A 19,185-nucleotide genomic window follows, 5' to 3' on the forward strand; every position below is an offset into this window, starting at 1 on the left:
AAAGATACGTGAAGACCTAATTTTTTCTCAGTTTCAGGTTAAGCTATTTACTGGGTCTCACACATAGAAAACTGTAGATCCGCTGAGATTTATATCTTTGCTTAGGGATTTTGGTTTGAGTTGCTGGGTAAAAGACTTCTATGGGAGTTAGGAAAGAAAAAAACTTTCTAATAACCAATCATAAAATAAATTGCATATTGCACTTTATGGATATTCTAAAGAGAAAAATCTTTATGGATTTTTAATGGCTGCCTCTTTGGGGAATGTATATATTATCACAAATACACCTATAGCTTTGTGTGTACAAGTGTGAAACCAATTTCAAAAATTATTTTCAGAAACAATTTCAGAAATTATTTTCCTCAGCAAGAGATAATTTGACAAGCAGGCAATGATCTAGAAACGTAGAGGAAAACCAGCTCCATCAACTAAAATCAAACATGAAAATAAATGAACCCAGGTATATCAATTCAAAAGAAAAGTTTAACCATTGGGGACCATAATGTAATTTTATTTTTTCATGTGGAGAGACATCCAAAATATCTGGTTGAGATGGAAAAAGAAGTTAAAACCATCCTATTTCTTGGCCAAAGTGATAGCACAAAGAGGAAGGCATTTTCCTTGCATGTAGCCAATTTGTGTTAGATCACCAGAATCCTACATGGTCCCCCAAGCCCGCCACAGGAGGAATTTCTGAGTGCAGAGCCAGGAGTAACTCCTGAGCACTACTGATTGTGGCCCAACACCCCCCCAATAATCCTATATAATTACAATATTGAGAAAAATGTATGTTAAGAAATAAATATCTTAAGAGAACTTTATTAAAATCGCAACTATATGAAGAGTAATTTTACTCCTTAATATATGTTGTTTGTATCTTATGTATAATCATACATTAAATAATAAATTGGTTTTATTTTAAAAAAGGAAAGCTCACTTACAGGAAAAATACAAAAGTCAAAATCACACAAAAAAAGAAAAAATAACAGGAAACAATATCTATTGCCTGGTACCTTCACACAGATTGGCAGCCTAGAGTTCTACGGGTGTGCTGCAGTTCTGGACACATAGAAATCGCTTTTGCACGCACTCTCTGTATAGAAATGGGCAACTTGTTCTTAGAGCTGTTTTTATTTTCCAGTGTTATTTTTTTTTCTAAATCTGCAGCTTAGAAATCCCTGCTTGACTGTTCTACTCCATTTCAAAACTGTTGGGCCACTCTCCAACAGCTGGGTGTTGAGCCACAGTTTTCACATTTAAGTTTCTATCCATTAGAAGCCAAAAAGAGAATTGTGAGAGCGAATCTTGCAGGCCAATTATCCAAGTTTGGCAGGCGTGGAATTACATTGACTTTTGGAAATAATCATCAAAATAATAAAATGGACAAGCAGAAAATTTTTCTGAATGGTGAAAACTACCAAAATAAGAGAGGACTCGCAAGGAATGCAAGGAAGCATAAGAAAATACACTTCTGAAAATGTGTGGGTAACAGTGAAGAAAGAAAAAAAACCACTTTTTGTGAAGGAAGAAATAGAGATGGCACAGAAGCACTCTAGTAACTATGCCTGGAAAGATTTGAAAACTGGGTGATGTGCTTCCACAGCGGCATTTCTGGGCCCAAGAATCAGCCAAAATATGATCAGGATTTAGCCTGACTACAGGGACTTGGTGATTCTGATGACTATGTGAAATTATCCCCACCAAACTTTGTGACCAGATACTAAAGATCGAAGCCAGATGAAGCTAAATGAACACTCTCGGCTGAAAATGAAATTGATATAAATTTTAAAGTTTTCCTAAATATAATTAATGTGGAAAAAAATTGAGTCCCTATTTCAATAGCAGAGATATCTTCTCTGGATATATATGAATTAAATGAAAACCAGCTATGAAAGTAGGAGCCAATTTTGAAAAATATATAGAAATATATAGAGATTTTTTTTTGTAGAAACAAGAAATGTGACCAATTAAATCTTATCTGTCATATCATTGAAGAATGTGGTATGTGACACAAAGATAGTGGCAAAGATAAAAAAAAGCCGAAGTCAAAAAAGATCAATTGAAGCAAACATTTTTATCATTATTCAATTTAAATCTGCAATGGGAAGGAACAAAAATTATTTGATTGCATTCAAAAAAGTTTAAGAATAGAATGATGGGGGGAGAAAGTACTCTCATTCACTGATGGTAGGGATGCTCCTAGTCCAGGCTTTATGGAAAACAATTGAGATTCTTCAAGAAACTGAATATTGAGCTTCCATATGATCGAGTTATACCACTCCTAGGGATACCAAGGAACACAAAATCGCAATACCAAAATCCCTATCTAACACCTATATTCATTGTAGCGCTATTTACGATAGCCAGAATCTGGAAACAAACCAGATGCTTGACAACAGAGAAGTGGCTAAAGAAACAATGGTACATCTACACAATGGAATAATATTCAGCCATCAGGAAAAATAAAATCATGAAATTTTCCAATATATGGATACACATGGAAACTATTATGCTGAGTAAAATGAGTCAGGGGAGAGAGACACAGAATAGTCTCATTCATCTATGAGTTTTAAGGAAATAAAACATCATATTGTAATACCGAGAGATAGTTGAGGACCAGCCCATGGTATGAAGCTTAGCACAAAGAATGGTGAGTGCAGTTAGAGAAATAATATACTGACAACTATCATGACAATGCTAGTGAGTGAGTGAAATAGAATGCCTGTCTTTGCTCAAATATAGGCAGGGGGTGGGAGAGGAGGTCTTGGGGAGATTGATGGTGGGAATGTTGCACTGGTGAAAGAGTTTTTCTTTTTTATAACTGAAACCAAACTCAAACATATTTGTAATCATGGTACTTAAATAAATATGCTATAAATATATATAAAATAAATGTGAACATGGGTCAAAGACATAATACAGCAGGACAGCACATGCCTTACAAAGAGCTGACCCAGTTTAAGTCCCAGCACCAGATTAAGTCCCCAGATAAGCACCCAACACCTGAGCCCCATCAGGAATGATTCCTGATTCCAGAGTCCGAAATAATCTCCTAGCACAATCCAGTATTTGCATGATATCCAAACACCAAAATTCCACCATCAGTGCCTTCTTCCCTCTACCAGGGTTTGTAGGCTACCTCTCACCACCCAACTAGTCCAACTCATCCTGCCACTTTGTCAAGCACATTTTAGGTTGTTTATTGAAATCTGTATCTCTTATTTTTGTGTTAACTATGTGATTAGAATATTTAGCTAGACTACTTCTGACACTATCAATGCAGTGCAATACCCTTGTATACGGCTCTCCATTGCTTCCCATCTACTTTCTCTTCCCCACTCAATTTCTTTCTTTCTCTGTCCTTTTTCCTATACTCTGGGGTCAAGGATGGTCTAGGAATCAGCCTTTTCAAATATTGTATTCCCACTTCTAGTTATTTGGTGTTTTTTCTTTATTGTCACACAAGGACAGACACTCGCTAACATGATGATTGTCAAATGGGTAAACTTTTACCCCAAATGGGGCACGTTAAGTATTGCTTGTAAAAATTGAGATTGATATCTTTGGGATTGAAGGTATAATTGGCATCTGCATGTGAAGAAGAGCAGAAAATATACTACATTCATAGATGCATCAGACAGCTCCCCAGGATGAATTATTTAGTCTAACCTGTTTATGATGAGATTAATAAACCTGTGCTATTATCCATTCCAAAAGTGTGGTCATAAATTATTGAATAGATGAATGAGCTCATTCTAGATGAATAAATGGAAGAGTAAATTTTAAAGAACTTTCTACAGCTAAAAATAGTCTGTAGAAGTTAAAAAAAACACATTTAACTAAATATATTTAATTAAATATATGTTAACTAATATTTAACTAATATATTTAACTAATATTAGTCATTGATATAAGTATTAATTAAATATTGAATTATATTAAACACTAATCACTATTAATTTAACAGTTTAACTAAAAGTAACTAAATAATTAATATACTTCAACATATTTAGCTAGTGTATTTTAATATATTTAAACTAAATATATTTTTAAATAAATATAGATAAAAAAGAGAATCCAGGAAAAGAGCTCAGTGTTAAATGATTTTATCATCCGGGACTGAGTGGAATGTTTCCAGACATCACAAAAGGACCTTGGGGAGAGAATAAGAGCACTTACAGAGCCTGTAGTTATTCCATGACAGTATGCTTCAAGGGTGGAGAAACCCTGTATCTCTTAGGCCAAGGGAATTATCTTTCGAATCTCCCCAATATATACTGTGCCTATGCAAAAAAGAACACCAAATTAATTTTATTTTTGTAGTTATTGCTGTTGTTGCTTATTTTTCTTTCTTTTTTTTTTTTTGAGCTTTGTTTTGTTATTTCAGAATCTTGGTTATTGTTTGGTTGTTGTCTTTATTGCTGTGGTGCTTATTGCTGTGGTGCTTTTCGGAGTAATTTTTTTTTGTATTGTTGTTTTGTTTTCTCTTCCTTTTTCCCTTTCTTCTCTTAAATTGATATTTAGTCTCTAGAAGGACTCCTCTCATTTTGTTTTCTTTTGTTTTGTTGCTTGCTTGTTTTTTGCTCCTTTTCTTTCTTTCCTTCTAACAGAACCACATAACTTGAACCATCTTGTTCTGCCTCACAAATAGAGAGGGAAATAATGAAGGGTACCAAGACCAAACTGTCATATGCACATTGAGTAGAAATAAAACATGATCAGACTTAAACACCAAATCCAAAGCCAATGACAACAGAATCGACACCCAATCTATAACATGCTAGACACAGAGGGGACCACGTATACTAGCACGCCCAGTGGGCAAAGGAAGAGACGATATGGGATGCATGCTGGGAACAGGGGTGGAGGGAGGACAACACTGGTGGTGGGAATGGACCTTATTCAATGTCACTATGTACCTAAAATATTACTGTGAAAGATTTGTAATCCACTGTGGTCAAAATAAAAATCATTTTAAAAAAAATACAAAAAGAGTTTAAAAAAACTCTAGGAAGAAAATGCTAAATTAGAAAGATTATTCCAGGAAAAATGCTAAATGCTAAGCACTAAGAGAATTCCAGGAATAAAGCTAAATTGATATCAATTATTAATATTACTTATTTATTAAATATTAAGACATTAAATATTAATTGTATTTGGTTACTTATTTTAATAAATGTCACTAATTGATTTTAATATATTTAACTTAATATAATTAAAAAAGATATTTCCAGGACTGAAACTAAACCAAGGAAAAAAATACATGCATAAATTCTAATGTCTAATTAATACTCAAAATATTCAAAATCCTTGGGGCCCGGAGAGATAGCACAACAGCATTTGCCTTGCAAGCAGCCGATCCAGGACCAAAGGTGGTTGGTTCGAATCCCTGTGTCCCATATGGTCCCCCGTGCCTGCCAGGAGCCATTTCTGAGCAGACAGCCAGGAGTAACCCCTGAGCAACGCTGGGTGTGGCCCAAAAACAAACAAACAAAAAAATATTCAAAATCCACTAGCAACTATGCCATTTTCATATGTAAATAGATTTTTAAAACAATAGTCGGGGCCGGAGAGATAGCATGGAAATAAGACGTTTGCCTTTCATGCAGAAGGTCATCGGTTTGAATCCCAGTGTCCCATATGGTCCCCCGTGCCTGCCAGGAGCGATTTCTGAGCACGGAACCAGGAAAAAACCCTGAGCACTGCCGGGTGTGACCCAAAAACCACAAAAAAAATAATAAATAAATAAAACAATAGTCATTCTCAATGGTGTGAATGAAATGGGTACTTTCATTATTTTCCTATAAATGTATAATACTATAAACTACTAAGGGGCAACTAGACACTTGATAGGAAAGAATCATAAAACAGTGTATACTCTGAGAAAGTTTTACTTCTAGCAATTGGTTCTGAGGAATGAATCACAATTGGATAAAAAGATTCATATGCAATGCTGTTCTTTACAGCATTATTTATATCAGTAAGGAATTGAAAACTATCATAATGACTGCCAATAAGAAATTGGTTTTTAAAATATGGGATACATAAATTATAATGGAATTTTAGAGAATACTTAGAATTGTGTAAAAGAATACCAAATACAATGATGACTGAAAGAAATGATGACTGTACAGTATTACCGATATTGTATCATAATAGGAGAAAATGATAGAGGAAAGTGGACTCTAGTGAACAATGGTATAACAATGATGGTTTTGGAACATTGCATGCATGGAACTCTACCATATAACACAATATTATAAGTGATGGTGTTTCAATAAAATTTAAACACATTTGCAAATATAATGATAATGTCCAGAGACAATAGAGATAAGGGTCAGGAGGTCCAGCCCAGGCTAGGAAGCTTGCCACAAAGAACAGTGAGTGCAGTAGAGTAGAGAAGGGTCTATTATGACAATGAGAATTGGAACTAATCACTCTGGACAAAACCTTGGAGCTGAAAAGGGAGAAAATAACATGCAAGGCATGACAAGAACGCAAGCCACAATGTCTAAAAGGAAAAAAGAGAGAGTGAGAGAGAGAATAGAGACAGATGGGGTGTGAGAAAGGAGGAGGGAAACAAGAGATATCAGTGGTGGGGTTACTGGTGGTACATTGTATGACTGAAACCCAACCATGAAAATCTTGTAACCATGCTGCTTAAATAAAGCAATTAATAAAAATGAAATGAAGCCAAAAGACTAAAAATATATGATAATTTTACATGTGTGCAATAAAAGACAGAAGTGCAATATAATAGGAAATCATCAAATGCTAAGTAAACTTTGCAGGAAAGAACTAAGTGGGAGGAGTGTTCCAATAAAATGTTTAACTGCATTGCAAAGTTTTGCAAACAAAATCCATTTATTGATCATCCCTCAAGACTGTGAAGCAATTCAGTCAGATGGAGATGCACCTACTCATTTTCCTCTATACATGAAAAGTTGACACGCCATTAAGAAGCTCCAAATGTAAATGGAAAAATTATGGGTAATTTATGATAAATCAGAAGAACTGAGTCATTAAATGGAGTAAAACTAAAGTTGCTCTTTTACATAATGTAATATATAAAAGTAGATTTTAAGTTAAAAGAAACTATGTTTTATGATAGAAAAAAATCAAGGGTTATTAAGCAAAACTTCAAAATGCATATACTGTAGCCCCCATAATGGTGAATTTAACTATAAAAATGTATTGAATTCTCTTAATGTGTAACAATTCTACTGAAAACTAATTTAATAGTCAGAGACTGTAGAGTTTATCTGAACAATTGAGTCTGGACATATAAATACCAAAGCATATGTTTAATTAGAGAGAGCCATTTTGCTTTACAGTGGATCTCTAGAGTTTATTCACCTAGTACAGTTGAAACTGTAGGACACTCAACACAGTTTATTAAAAGATATATCAGGCCAGTAAAATATATTTGTTATGCCCAAAATGAAATGCATTAATAATTAGAATAAGGCAACAGAACATGGTTATTAATGTAATTTTTAGGGTAAAGAAAATTTACAAATCAGCCAAAAAGTCACAAAAGTTTAAAATATATTTAAATAAATATCAGTCAGTGAAAAAGAAATAACGACAAAATAACCTTATTGAATACAAATTAGATTTAAAAAAATCACAGAAATCTAAAACATGCCAAGTGTTTCTATAAATGGAGGCCTTAGGAGCAAACTCATAAACAGTGTTGGGATGTACAACTCTTCTAGAAAGCAGATTAGCAGTACTGCATCTAAGTGAAAATAGTAATAATATAAGTTACAAACACTTTGACTCTATATTTTAAAATATATTTTTTTTTAAAAATATATTCTTATACTAATATATAAAAGAATCTGCCACTAAAGCTAGAAGAGGACTTGTGCCATATTGTCCAGAATGGCTAAACAATCATTTAATATGTTTTAAGATTTAATTTATGGAGAAATATGCAGGAAGAGACCATCAACATAATATCATAATGAATATTTAAATATTACAAAGAAAGCTTTAAAGCTTCTAACATGAAATGTTCACATATGCTTTATAGAATGGGGAGAGATAAAACAATATAAATGTATGCATGAAATATCTAATCAAAGTATACAACAAATATAGTTCCAAAGAAGATACAACTATTATTGTAAGTTTTCTTGAATTTTATATGTCAAGTAAAATGTGATACAGGAGATTAAGTTTTCATAAATGGACATATTGAGGACATGATAACATTTGAAGAATACATAAGTATGGGGTTGTAGATAACAAACTTCTGACACACCTCCAGGACAAATTCTCAATGAAGTAAATTCAAGAAAAACAGAAGGGGAAAATCCACAGAAAACATAAATCACACTAATAATAAACTATATTAGATACATTTCCATAAAAGAATAAATTATATAGTGCTAATAAAACAAATAAGTTTTGATGACCAAAAGTTATTTTTTTTTTATAAAACAGTTTAGAATAAAAGGAGATTTGTTTTTCCCAGTCCTCTCAGGGTACACCAGAAGCCCTAAAAACGTCCCCTTATTTAAATTTATCTAAATGTTTCTTCTTTTTATTTTTCTCAGGGCTTACTCCTGAGTTCTTAAGAATTACTACTGTTAGAGGTCTTATTTTTTCCTGTTGGGGCAGGTGTTCACACCGAGAGGTGCTCAAGAATTACTCTTTGCTCTGTGCTCTTGATCACCGATGGCAGGCTAAGGGGACCATATGGAATGACAGAAATTGAACTGGGGTAGGTTGAGACCACTAGTAGTCAAGGGCCCACTCCACTGTACTATTACTCTAGTCCACTCAAGTTAATTTTTAAGAAATTGAAGCAGTCAATAGTCAATAGTTTGGACCTCATTTGCTACGTACAAAACAATGGGCCAAACATCTTAAGCTGTCGGTTTCAGTGTAAAAATTTCAAGATTCGCCAAGTACACCTGTTTGGCATGAAGGCCATGACCAGTTATATAATCACTTTAAGATTTTTTTTTATGACAGTTCTGGAGCCCAAGACCCAAAGAAGTACTGTGGATAAAGATGTCTCACACCTGTATACATGAATTGTAGGAATCAAAAGTACAGTTATGGGCCCTCAGGGGAAAGTAACACTAAGAAGCAGTAGGCACCTGGTCTTCCAGATTTCATTGTCTTTTTATTTATCCTACTTTTTCTACTTGATATTCTTTGGGAAAAAATGTTAATATACCTGTATATTAAGATCCTTACCAATTTTAGGAGATTAAATATGAAAATGTAGAATAATATATTCCTTAGACAATGTAGCTTAACTGATCAAATATTGAAAAGCTATCGGGCCATAGCAATAGCATAGCAATATCACCTTTCATTGGCCAAACCAAGTTGATTTCTGGTTTCCAATGAAGATAAATTCACTATAAAGTGAGACCAAACAATTTGAAGGCCTGTTTTATTTCTTTACTCTTTCTTTCTAGGTGTGGCAAATAAGAAGACAATGACCATCAATGTCTTGGTATGAGGCAATGGATTACTGTTTATAATTGCTATAAATTTCTATGATTTGAAAACCGAGATCTAGAAAAATAAAAAGTCACGTTATTCATAATTTAAATAATCAATTTAAGGGATATGTAGAAAATATACAGGAGTTAAAATGTATGTCTTGAATTCTTTTGACTTCTGTTTGATCCCTGGCACCAATGATCCCCTGTACACTGCCACTTATTATCCTTCTCAATCCTAGAAATTAAATAAAATAAAGTAATGATTAAGTTAGCCTTTCAGAAATCGCCATGTACAAGGAATAATTTAATACAGAGAATGGTAAATTTTATAATATCATATGCCAGAGTATAAAATTATAAAGAAGGTATTCACAATATTAAAGGAGTTATTAAATAATTTAAGGAGAGTTATTCATTAGAATTACAAAGTAAAATTGTCAAACTACCATGTGGAGAACACTGATTCACAAGAAAATAAATAAAGCCTGAAAAGCAAAATAAGAATTGGCAGAGAAAGGAATAGAGCACTTACTGTGTATCCCAGCTGCAGAAGAGTTTTCATTACAATAAGATAAATACAGACACTTATTAAAGAGGCTTTTTTGTGCAACTTCAAAAATTTTGCTTCCTTTTAAAGGTTAACTGATCATATATACCTGTCGATTTTTATCAGAATATTCAATTTAATCCATTGGTCTCATGGTCACTATTGAAGACCTCTTCCTAACACTTTGGACAAAAGTTAAATCAAAATAGATTAAATACTTTGATATCAGACCTGAATCCATAAGGTACATAAACGAAAATTTTAGCAGAACTCCCCATGACATTGAAGCTAAAGTCATTTTCAAGGGTGAACACTACTGATGAAGGAAGTGAATGCAAACATAAACAATGGGGCTACATTAAATCCCCCCTTTTTTCTTTTTCTTTTTTTTTCTCTTTCCTTCAAACAGAACCACATAACTTGAACCATCTTGTTCTGCTTCACAAATTGAGAAGGAAATAATGGAGGGCACCAAGACCAAACAGTCATATGAACATTGAGTGAAAATAAAAAATGATCAGACTTGAACACCAAATCCAAATCCAACTACAGCAGAATCGATACACAATCTACAACAGGCTAGACACAGAAGGGACCACTTGTACTAGCAGCCCAGGAGGCAAAGGCGAGGTGATATGTAATGCAGGCTGGGAACAGGGGTGGAGGGAGGACCACATTGGTGGTAGGAATGCCCCTGATTCAATGTCACTATGTACCTAAAATACTACAGTGAATGATTTGTAATCCACTTTGGTCAAAATAAAAATTATTATAAAAAATAAAAAATAGGGTCACAAATTTAAAAAAAAATAAAGACAAAAGCTTAAAAAATTAAGAAGCTTCTGCACCTCAAAGAAAATGATGATCTAAATATAAATACAGCCCATATATGGGAGAAATTATTTTCCCAACACTCATCTGATAAGGGGTTAATATCAAAGTTATATAAGACACTAGTACAAGTTTATAAGAAATATATATACTCATAAAATACTGAGGAAGAGAGTTAAACAAAAACTTTATTAAGAAATGCAAATGAAAAAAAGAAATGCAAATGGCCAAAAGGCTCATAAAATATCTCAAAATTATTATCATTTAGGAGAAGCAAATCAAAACAACAATGAGATATTATCTCACACCACAGAGACTGGCAAACATGCAAATGGACATGAGCTACTAGTGCTGGTGTGGATACAAAGAGAAAGAGACTCTCATTCACTGTTGACAGAAATGTCAGCTGGCCCAGCCCTTCTGAAAACCATATGGACATCACTAAAAATTATCGATATTGAGTTTCCATTTAACCCAGAAACTTAACTTTTTGACTACACCTCAAGGACCCAACATTGAAATGGAGAAAATACATTTATATCCCTATGTTGCTTGCTACACTACCATGATAATCTAAATCTGAAAATTACCTAATTGTCCAAAAATAGATGTGTATAAAGAAATTATGGTACACATACTTAGAGAAATAAATCTCTGACCAGAATACGTTGGTTTTGTGTAAAATATATCAAAGAGTGCCAAAGACTTCAGGATTATGAATTTACAATGAAAAAAAAAGAAATTTTGCTACATAATACACAATGGAATATTACTTAGCAATAAGAAAGGATGAAGTAATGCAATTTGCTGGTATGTGGAGTACCCTGGAGAACATTATGCTGAGGGAAGTTAGTCAGAGGGAGAGAGACCACCTGAGAATGATCTTTCTCATATGCAGGCTATAAAGAAACTTAATTTAAAATAAGGAATAGCCAACAACAATGAAACCAAAAAACATGAGAACTGAAATTCAATGGAAACATGTCACTGGAGGGAGTTAAAATATAGAACAAAAGGGGTCAACATCTATGATAGAGAGGTGCACAATCAAGATAAGCTAGTGATGCTGAGAGGAAGTAAACAGTTATATATAAAACCATATTAGCTTTAAACTCAATCTTGAATAACTGTCATCTTATAGTGATTAAAATAATTCATATATGAAAATAAGTACAGATACCTAAATTTTGGTCTTCTTGAATTTGTAATTGATTAAGCTGAATCTATGCAGATGAAAATAGTTTTATCTTAATCAGTATAAGGACAAGAATATGTTCCCATTTCTTCTCATAGTACTGAGGGAAGGAAAGACAGAGTGGGAGATGGAGGAAGGGAAAGAGAAAGGGAGGGAGGAAGGAAGGAAAGAAAGAAAGAAAGAAGTGATGGAGGAAGAGAGGTAGGAAGAAAGAGAGGAAGGGAGAAAGGAAGGAAGGAAGGAAGGAAGGAAGGAAGGAAGGAAGGAAGGAAGGAAGGAAGGAAGGAAGGAAGGAAGGAAGGAAGGAAGGAAGGAAGGAAGGAAGGAAGGAAGGAAGGAAGGAAGGAAGGAAGGAAGGAAAATTATATTTCACAAAAATTCTATAAAAAATTTTTATTATGATAAAATTTAAACAAATTGTCATTCCCTAGATATAGATCTTTTTTATTTCATCAGCAAAAATTGATGGAGTTGTTTGTTAGAAACTTTCTAATAATTGCTCCAAACATAGCATCTCTTCCTCCATATTTTTTTTTTGTTTTTGGGTCACACCTGGCAGCACTCAAGGGTTTCTCCTGGCCCTACACACAGAAATCGCTCCTGGTAGGCTCAGGGGACCATATGGGATGCAAGGGACTGCACTACCGTCCTTCTGCATGCAAGGCAAACACTCTACCTCCATGCTATCTCTCTGGCCCCTCTTCCTCCATTTCTTTTGTAGTTCTAAATCTCTTTATATATTATACTGCTCTACACATTCTCTCGTTCCATTATACAGTTTGTTCTGAGTTCCAATTGCTGTTTTTATCTTACAGTTATTGACCTTAATTACTAAAATATCTTAAATAATAAATTTTATAATGGATTTATATGTACATTGCTGGTGGCTACTATAATGACAAGAGAATCCTGATACTGAACTATGGCATAGAAAGTGTTTTATTTACATTAAGATATGGGGAGGGACCGTCTCCAATTCACTGTGATACTCTGAATGTCAGAAAGTCAGGCAACCTTGACAACAACATATAAACGAAGATGAAGAGTAGAGTTTGAAATCAGATTCATGTTTGCTTTCAATGACATGCACCTTTCAAACACAAAGAAAGAGAGTGGAAAGAGAAAGAGTGAATTAAAGAGTCAATCAATTAAAGAATCTTAGACAAGGAGTTATAGAAATAGTTAAAATATATACTGCTTCAAATATTCTATCATTCTTGAGAACTAAACACAAATCATACATTAATTGCACATTATTTCTGTCTATTCACAGAGAGAGAATGCAAAAAAAATCTCTATAAATATATACTAGTAACTACAAAAGTTCTCTTCTAGTTATTAGAAAAGTCAAATGCCACATATGGACTACCTCATGTGTCTTGATTTTTCTTAATGTATTTAAAACCTATATCATATGGCTTATTTTTATCACATAATTAATTCTACAGAAATGATTTTGGAGGCTTCCGGTCACTTTTATATCCTATTAAATTATAATTAGTCTATAGATTTACAAGGAATCCTTTCTCTTGAGGTTTACAATTTATGATTTCTTAATCTCAAGAAAAGAGCGTGATTTCTTAGAAATAATTGGTTTTCAAAGCTGCATTCATTAGTATTTTGGGTCAGTTATTATTTGATTGAATTTCTTACTAATTTTATGGAAAGACACTTTTTATTCTACATCTCAATTTGCTCTAACTGAAATGATATCAATTATATACCAGATAGTTTAAATTTTTAATGTGTCCCCATTTTTATCTAAACAAATGGCACAATCACTTGTCATAAATGTGTCTATTTCAACAACATTTGACACCTTTTTAATTTTTATTTAAGTACCATTATTTATAATGCTGTTTTAAATAATAGAGTTTTATCTATATAACGTTCCATCGATACACCCACCACCATGTCAGAATGTCAGTATACCTCATCAGATGTCTCACAGCCTTCTCCTATCCCCCATACTACTACCTTGGCAAACAATTGTTCAGGCCTGTTTCATTATGTCTTTACGATGGTTCTTTATATTCCATAAGAGAAAGATTATTCTGTTTTCTCCCCTCTTTTTAGGTAACGTACTCAGCATACTTTCAAGTTTCAAAATTTGTGGATTTGAATGGATAAACTTATTAAGCCAGTTGCTAGGTTCCTACAGCATATTTAACTTAAAATAGTTTCATATAAATTAATAGTTTTAATTATAAACTATTCTTGCACAATTTTGCTCTAAATCTACCCTGATGACAGCCGTTAGGCTTTTAGTCAAAGCTACATTAATATTCTCAGCAAGGGTAACTAATTCACTGATAAGAGAGAACAGTTCTCAGTGCAGTCTTCTATATGTGTACCCTTTTCCCTGCTGAGAAAAAATGTATAACCATTGCCCTCCACCCCAAAATATCTCTGCATTCTTTTTATCAGCTGATAACTTCCAGAGAGAAATATGTCTCATTTATCTCAAAGTAGAGGCTTATTCCCATAAATCCTTGCTCTCGTATAGCTTATGACCACCAAATTTCAGTAACTATTTTTTTTTTCAAATTCTACCTTCCACTGATCAATGTTTGACTTTCTCTCAAAGACCGAAATAAGTAGACTCAAGAAGTTCTCTCTAAAAGCTCTCTAACTCTAATGAGCTTCTTGGCTTTTATGGGATGCTTCCTAGGAATGTTCCTACAGTTTATTATCAAGAAACTCTGGAACAGGTTTAAGAAAAATAATTGGATCGCTGTATGAACAAATAAACACACAAGTCATGTAACTTCACAGACCCAGTGACACTGCCACTCATACAATGGGGAGACATCCAGAGATCTCAAATGAGCTGGCACATTTGAAGATAGCAGAATCATGTCCTTAAAATAATCATTCATATACATAAGAAACTGATTTTAGGTTTAAAAATATAGTAGGGAACTGCAAGTATAAAACAATAATATTGATACTATTATAAATAGTCAAAATACTTATAAATAAGATTAGACATTTAAAAGGTAGGAAATGTTAAAAATTACATAGTATCCTATTCACTGAATTTTTATAATAAATATAGCATTATATTTTAAAACAGAGAAACATGCTTTTAGAAAGAGTTATTTCAGACTTTAGAATGTCAGATAGTATCAGAGTGATTCTTAAATTTTTTCATGGGCTAATTCCTTGAGGGACCCATCCATTCATCTGTAAATCTAAACAAAGTTTTCTGGTTAAGGGTTCACCCTTTCCTTAGGCTTTAGTGGAAGGAACAAAACAAGTGTTACTCTTTCTGCACAGAAGAGTTTTCTGGTTTTTAATTTTTAACTCTATTTAGGGCCAGTTTCAGTCACCCAAAAGACTATACAATAAAGAATTCCTCGTATGAATGATTTGGGTATTATTTCTAGGATATTGAAGAAACACAGGAGGTGATTCTAGGGAAGTAGAACTCCTATGAATAAGCTTTGGAGACCAAGATAAAAGATCAATCACACTATATCATTAGTTGTTCACAGTTTTCTTTACCTGTGAAGAAAATTATGTGTGCAGTGTACCTATCAAAAATAGCATTTGGTCGGGCTGGAATGATAGTGCAGCAGTAGGGTGCTTGCCTTGCACGCAGCTGACCCAGGACTGACCTGGGTTCGATCCCCTGAGTCCCATAGGGTCCCCCAAGCTAGGAGCAATTTCTGAGCGTATAGCCAGGAATGACCCCTGAGCATCACCGGGTGTGGCCCAACACCCAAAAATCAAAAAATAGTGTATAGGCTATGAACTCATACATGAATAGTTTTATATGTATTTATTAACGCTGATCATATGTATGTATATAACACATTCATTTTAAAAATAATTTATTATTTTAAATGTATTTAATATGTTATAAGATTAAATTATCTGTTTTAATTCAACTGTATTATAAAAAACCTTGTTTAAATAAAATAAATAAAAAATAAAATAAGCAACAAAATTTATTTTAACAATAGATTTATGTATAATATTAAAATGTTTTAATATCCTAACATATGGGCATACCTTAACAAAGCATAGAAATGTTTTTGTCAAATGTTTAGTAGATCAGATATCTGTTTTAAATCATTATAAACTGATTTGTCACTTTAAAATTAATTAAAAAATCAAATTTAGGTGTAACAAATAGCATATCAACTCTGAAAGAAAAACTAAAGCTGTTGTGTTTGTTGAAAAATATAATTTGGGGGCCAGAATGGTGGTGTAAGTAGTAAGACATCTGCCTTGCCCATGCTAGCCTAGGACAGACCACTGTTCAATCCCCAGGCGTCCCATATGGTTGCCCAAGCAAGGAGCTATTTCTAAGGGCATAGCTAGGAGTAAACCCTGAGCCTCACCCAGTGTGCCCCCCCCCAAAAAGCAAAAATACACACATATATATGTAAATATAATTTTATTTATTTTTTAATAAATGTTTTTTATTTTAAACACCATGTTTTACAGTTTCTTACAATACAGTTATTTATGGTATTCAGAGTCCCAACACCAATCCCACCACCAATGTAGGTTTCCCTAAACCATTGTCCTATGTTTCCCAACCTCCCTAAACCCTGCTCCTTAGAGGGAACAAATAATTTACTTAACATTGCTTGTTACAATGAAATGATAATGAATTTATCGAACAAGTCTTCATTAAAAGAAAATTTGTGAAAACTGTCATATCTCACAATGGAGTCATTCTGTCATGCCTGAAGATTTACTAAGCTGTTTATTGTTTGTTGAGCATTCTGTTGTTGGTTTTGTTTGTTGAATTTCTGTAGCTTCTACGATAATTTCACATCCAATTTGGTGTATTGCTACTGGAATGTCAGTATCAAACTATGCAGTGTTGCATGACCACATTAGTAGTAGCACAGTTCTGGATTTTGAGAATCAGGAGAGCTGGGCCAATGAGCTCATATGATAGTCACTGGATCATGGGCATGAGTGTCAGGATTTTATTAAAGTACAGAGTTTGGGGGGTGTTGAGGCAACGTGGCCATGGTTCCAAAGCATCCAGGAGATGTCACACAGCACCTACATCTTGCAATTTTGTGCTGTTGAGTATCTGCAGAGATTAGTGGAAAGGTGGTGGAGCTGGGCCATTGGCAGTGTTGTGTTTGTTGGATGTGTCTGTGTGTGCAACTGCCCCAGGCTTCAACAGCCCAGGGAACTTACCTCATATCTTACAATGGGGTCAACTGTGTCACTGTCTGAAAATTTACTAAGCTGTTTATTGTTAGTTGAGCATTCTGTTGTTGGTTTTGTTTGTTGAGTTTATGTGGTTTCCATAAAAATGTTGCATCTAATTTGGTGTATTCCTACTGGAATGTCAGTGTTAAAACTACACTTCAGTTTCCTCCTGATGGGTACCATATGAAACTATTATATCAATAAATTTTCAATTTGTGTGTCTCTTTCAAGAGTTATATGACACCGACTCAGCCCATTGTTACTTGATTATATCACAAACGTTTTATGCAAAGGCCTACACAATTTCTCTTTGAAAAAATAAATAAACCAGGCTAAAGAAAAAGGGTCATTTTTTCAGGATTGAATTTGTAAATCAGAATATAAATATTTTCATTCTATTCTTTTATATCTGACTAAGACCAGAGACAGAAATATAGCATATAACTGGGAAAGATATTAAACAGTTGGAAGAAGTAGTCTGGAAAAACATATAGGAGAAAGAAGTGACAGGAAGAAAGAAGCACAAGATATGGGAAACTTGAAGTAGGAAGAAACAGCATTTTCTCAATCTCAAATAGAAGGTAAGCAGTGCCAAGAAACAGAAGACATTGCATGACTGAAACCCAATCAAGAACAACTTTGTGTATCTATTGGTAAATCAAGTATTTTTTAAAAAACATGATAGCAGGTGTGGGGAAATAAAAAATCATTATGGCAATAATACAGACTTAAAATAAAACAAACACCTCACTAAGAGCAATCTATCCACCTTGATTATCATTCAGGTTTGAAGGAACAATACAGAGTCCTTAGGCATAGTAATAGCTTCGAGAATTCATAGTCTTGAACCCAGTTTTACAAGAAGCTTTCAAGGATCATCTGCAAAGGACAGGACAAGCTTCCTAGCTCATGGCATTGAGTAAGAGTAAGGCACTGAGATTATGGTTGCTTTCTACTATACTAAAAAATATTTTATTCGACTTGCTAAGTGACTTTGTACATTTTCAATAATGAACTATCGTCTCATTATTTTGAATGTTCTATAGCTCATCAGAATTTTTACATCCAGAAACATTTTATTATAATTTTTACTTAATGCTAATTACAGTATCTATACTATTTTAATATAAAACAAATATTCTCTTTCTTAGGAAAGGACTTTGCAGTTTTATAGGCCTACTCAGGTTTTCATCATTAAATTTTTTAATTCTCTTCAATTTTACAAAGTTTTACACCTATCGACTTTATCTGTTTCATGTGAACTCCAAAACATATCAGCAGAGAATTAAGGAAAATGTTTTAATAATTACAAGGAAGATCTTATTGCTGTTAAACCAGAAGTTCACTTCCTCAAGACACTGAAACAGAAATTTGGTCAGAAAATGAAGATTTATTCAGTGGTGGAACTGATTTTTGAGAGCTAAGGTTTTCCGAGACCCTGAGAAAATTAGTGAAATGTAATGGTCTCACATTTACATATGTATTTATCTATTTATTTAATTATTAATTGGTTTATGAATTTTTAGGCCATACATGGTAGTTCTCAGGGGTTACTCCTGCCTCTGTGCTTAAATATTATTCCTGGTGGTACTCAAATGACTATATAGGAAGATTGAAATCAAACCAAAATGTACCCCTTGCCAGGCAAGTTTCCTAAGCACTGTACTATCACGACAGCCGCTTCACAAGTCATTTGATAGGCATAGCTGCAGACTTGTTCCTCTTGGTTCATCCTCATTATTGAACATTAGCAATGTAGGAGCACATCGGCATCATGACATCACGTGCAGTAATAAAATAGCGTCATAGTACAGTAATTGTCACAAAAGTAGGGGCTACACTCATGGATATGTCAATGGAAATTGCTCAGGGTCATTTACATCAAGAAATTTAGAGGCATGTTTCTTTTTAGTTACTAGCAATACACATGTACACATTGATTCTGAATTACAAGAACC

Source organism: Suncus etruscus, chromosome 7 (genome assembly GCF_024139225.1).
Source record: "Suncus etruscus isolate mSunEtr1 chromosome 7, mSunEtr1.pri.cur, whole genome shotgun sequence".
Taxonomy (NCBI): domain Eukaryota; kingdom Metazoa; phylum Chordata; class Mammalia; order Eulipotyphla; family Soricidae; genus Suncus; species Suncus etruscus.